The 3,519-nt window shown below is 35.5% G+C and overlaps 1 pseudogene; it reads right to left on the reverse strand.

The window, feature by feature from the left end:
- LOC107644843 lies at positions 936 to 3,335 on the reverse strand (annotated as a pseudogene).

Here is a 3,519-nt window from a genome sequence, read left to right on the forward strand (position 1 = left end):
GAGTGTCACGTCCCTTGGGGGGAGAGCCAGTCTCCCCTTATATACATGTCAGTAGTGGGCCCTCCCAATGAGCAGGCCCATACCCTCTTTGCCCTTGTCCCACGGCTGTGTGTGAGCCGTACGGGACGCGTGTCCGGGTCGGGCGGAAGACGCACCATTGGGCCGCCGGGAACTCGGGTCGGGTTGACCCGTGTGAGTTTTGGGCCAGGCCGTAACAGCATCAAAATAAAATAACCTAATATCTTAGAAAATAAAATCTCAAAATACGTACGAAAGATAAACTAATAATAAGATTTTCAACAAAAAAAATAGAACATATTATTTTATACTTATTTAAACTAATAAGTTAGCTATTAGACCAACCCCACTTGACAAGATTCCATGCCATTCATGATATTTTGGTGTGCGATTGAAGATAGATTCATCTACTTCTGAACCTTCATTTTTCAATGCTCATTTCCTTGTTTTCTTGTTTCAATTGACTAGGTAGCAATTAGCATCCTAATTATCTCAATGTTTTAAATTAGAAATATTAATATTTATGGTAAATGGGGAAAATGTTTTTGTACATCAAATGTAGACAAAATGGTTAGACATTTTTTTTTTGTTTATTCTTTGTTTTAATTTTGTTCTTAAAAATTAAAGTTAAAAAAATCTTAACTAAAGAATTTGCTTAGCTTCGAATTTGAGTGTCCATATAACAAATTCGGAATTAGTAATTCATTTAAATTTTATGATAAAATTTGTATGTGGAATCATTCTAACAATTTAATATATTAATCAAATCAGGAAATTAAAACTAAAGAAGAAAAAATTTCAATCTCTGAATCCATACTTAATGCCAAATGTGACATATTAGTAACTAGAGATTCCAACTTTTGAGATTGTATTCTTCTTAGATAAGGTTTTACACAACTACCACCCCCAAACAAAAGCTATAGGGCAATTCCTAAAACTAGTAGAATCATAAAATCAAACTTTGATTGGTCATCTTGAATATGCATATAATCTGCATGAGAACGAGGATCATTATTCTCTTGATGAGCATGATCATGAGCATAAGCATACCCTCCATGTCTGGAGATATCAAGGCCTAAAACTTCCTCACCAATGGAGATTCTCAGCAATTTAAGCTTGTTCAAGGCATAGAACATGGGCCACATTGTTGCACTAACCCATACAAAGATTACAAAAAATTAACAATTTGGGCTCCAATCAATCCAAATCCACCTCCAAGTATTAGACCATAAGGTCTTACCACTCTTGTGGCACCTGAATTGTATGCTTGGATCACAAATTTTTCTTTGGCAAATAACCCTGTAAACAAGAAGCCCTAAGTGCAATCGGGCTGCCTCTAATGGGTCATCATAGTTCATTTTTAATGCGAATATGTTTAGCCCAATTAAGATCAAGCCGAGCCGAACCCACAAATAATGGCAGCCCATGGCTCCACAACTGAGCACCCAGAGGTAATGGATACAAACCCACCAAGCAAACCATTGCATCCCAGTGGCCGATTAATAATCGTCGCCCGAACAAGGTGACGGTGCTAGCCGTCGATCCGGCCAATGTGGTGACAATAGCAGTTTGACCAACTGAAGTCTAGTTATCACAAGAGTTGCATTATGGCCTTGAAGAGGGACCGGCTTGCCAAAAGCATCAAATCGGCCGACGTGTGGGCCTTCTATGATGGATCCCCAAAAGCCCGCAATGGCACCAACCATATGGACCACTCTCACTCCCAGCAAAGTCAATGGCTCCTGAGCCCAAGAACAGCTCACTTGACCTTGGACTTGGCCAACCACTGGATGACCAAACCCAATGGGCCACACCTGGGTACACAAACCCACTATGAAAGAATGAGAAAACAAGATATGCACTAAATTGGGTTTTCTCAGCTAGCTATGGACCCACTTACGATCCCTGGCACATCTATAGCAAAAGGCCATTGGTAAAGGAAGAAATTATAAACCAAGTTGAGTTGGTCTAACGGTTAGTTTATTATTCCGTTTAAGCAAGTGTCTGAAATTAAAATTCTGTCTTATGCATACAGTAACCCATTAACTAACGATAAACTCTTAAATGGAGCTCCGATTCACGACACATTAGTCCTTAACCGACCGAATTAGGGATACTGTGGACAACCCAAAAAACAAAAAAACAAAAAAAAAAAAAGAAAAAACTATAATCATATGTGCCATTTGGAATGTTGGCTAGAGCACACAAATTAGTTCCAATGAAAGGATTCGAATTTCCATATGCAAATGCAAATCCAAAAAGGTAGAATGAGATGCTACCAACCACAGCATCAACCACATTGTTTAGCATTATGTTCATGGCATTCTCGGCACGTACGGATCCAGCACATATCATTGCCAAGCCAGTTTGCATTACAAAGACAAGGTAGGCAGAGAAGAGTAAAATTAATATTTTAAAAAAAATTAGCAACACCAAATAGCGACAGCTTATAACTGACAAAAATAGACTAAAAAAATAGCGCGATTTTTGGAATAGTGGTGATTCATAATCACCGAAAAAGAAAAAAAAATTAGCAATACCTAATAGCGACGTTCTGTGTCTATCGCAGCACAATATCGCTATCCTATTTGGACATATTGCGGCGGTTTAAAACCGCTTTCATACAATTCAACGCAAAATGTTTTAATAACACCGATCTGGAATCTACCACAATAATTAATCTCGCGCGCTATATATTAAGATTTTATTCTGTCTATATATTAAAATAATTTGGATATGAAACTATTCATATATTTATCAACCAATATAAATACATATTAAAAATAAATTAAATTACACATGTATTTATATATAAATACATTAATAACTGATTTTAATGACTGATTTTGGTATACAAATAATATTTTTATATATTTATTCTTAATCATTTAGATTAACTTTTTAACTTTAGACACGCCAACTTTTTTTTCATTTTATTACTTATTTTTTTAGCATATTATCATTTAATTTTCGACACAGCATCAGCACATAACCCGCTAGAGAAATAATAATATCACAATAGTAAAATAATATGCCCAGATCATCGTTCAGGAAGATCTTATTGAAATTAAAATCCCAAATATAGTAGAATTTTTACATCTTATTTATGAAATATAAGGTCCTCATCAACAAAACTTTCTTTTTAATATATATGGTTGAATATATTGTAAAGATCAGACTCCTGGCTTTGGTGGTAGGCAAATGCAACCGCAATGTCCACCAAGGCATCCAGCTACGCAAGGCCTTGGTGGAAAAGGTGGAACACTGTGACAAAACAAATGTTTGCAATCTCCATCGCCCGCACATTTCTTAGCCATACCTGACAAATCATTTTATCGTTAATTCTAAATGTTAAATGGAAGGAGGGGGATAATAATGTTTTATTGTAGTTTATTTCATATAAAATTTTAGTTACAGACAATAAATTAGTAAATTACATTCTAATATATATATACTCACAGTATTCCTAATTTATATAAAATTAGTATTTTTATCTAATTA

Source organism: Arachis ipaensis, chromosome B01 (genome assembly GCF_000816755.2).
Source record: "Arachis ipaensis cultivar K30076 chromosome B01, Araip1.1, whole genome shotgun sequence".
NCBI lineage: Eukaryota > Viridiplantae > Streptophyta > Magnoliopsida > Fabales > Fabaceae > Arachis > Arachis ipaensis.